The sequence below is a fragment of the Octodon degus genome, unplaced genomic scaffold, assembly GCF_000260255.1.
Source record: "Octodon degus isolate 3935 unplaced genomic scaffold, OctDeg1.0 scaffold00012, whole genome shotgun sequence".
In the NCBI taxonomy this organism is placed as follows: domain Eukaryota; kingdom Metazoa; phylum Chordata; class Mammalia; order Rodentia; family Octodontidae; genus Octodon; species Octodon degus.
Genome location: NW_004524588.1, coordinates 22,690,906 through 22,692,105, shown reverse-complemented (window position 1 = coordinate 22,692,105; position 1,200 = coordinate 22,690,906).

Sequence of the window (1,200 nt, the reverse complement as noted above, 5' to 3'; positions counted from 1 at the left end):
TTGGCCCTGGCCTTCCAAGGTCAATGAAAACCCAGGACAATGAGGACCCAGAACATAAAAGAACCTCTGATGTGATATCCTGTAACTCCCTGCAGCCATGACCTCCTGGCCAAGGAGATTGTGGGACCACAAGGGAAGGAGATCAGTTGTGCATAGTGTGCCTAACGAGAGTCTCCAGGAGAATAGTCTCCCACACTTTCACAGAAAGCAACTTGGTCAAGCAATGGCCATGACTCATCCAGATTGCCAACACTGACAGAACTGAGAGCAACTATACATGGTTCCAAGGTAAACTCTGAGGAGGCTTAACTAAGCTTTATAGACAGCAAGAAATTAATTTTAATTGATACAGGTCTCACTTTAACTTGGTCTTGAACATCTAGCAGAAAATATAGCCACAAGATATATACAACAACACCGTGGTAACTGTGCTAGCTATGCAAGAAGCTAAAATCACTGACACCTCACAGTTTCCAGCTCTGACTACTGTTACATGTTAATTGGCTGCAAAGAGTTAAACTGCTGAGTGCAAAGACGTGACATCCTTGAACTGGGAATTTTTAGCCTAAATGAATAAATTCACTTGGAGTGGAAAAGGTTTGAGAAGAAGGCCCTAACAGAAAAAAGTTTGCTGAGGACACCAGTGGTGAGAAAAGCTCTCCACAAATGGCCATCTGCAGAGTCCTCCAAGCACAGTGCTCCAACTCCAAGTGACCACCCATCACATGCAGCTACAAAACCGAAAAGAGGGCATTGTGTGAAGTGGCTGAGCTGGACACATGTGCAGGGCTGGGGCAGGCCAGTCCTGAGAATGCAGAGTGCCCAAGGGAGCCACAGGAGAGGGGTTATACCTGTTCTCAGCCCCTTGCTGATTGTATAAATGCACTGCAGTCCTCGGGCAGTTCCTTTCTCCCATCAGGAGAGGGGGCTCCACCTGAGCTCAGCTTTCTGCCTTCTGACCCTTGTCCTCCTTTCTTCGTCCTCCATTGTCCTCCCCAGGGAATTTAATTAATTTAATTAAGTGTGCAGGAAATGGCTTCCGAGATTCATTTTCCCCATTGATAGAATACTACACTGTCACATTGGTTGGCTCCTCCACGTGTCAAACTAGTTAAAACTACCAAGGGTCCCCTGGACTCCTCCAGAGACTGTTAGTATGGTTTATTGAGTTCTTATCCCCCTTTTACACTTTGTCATACT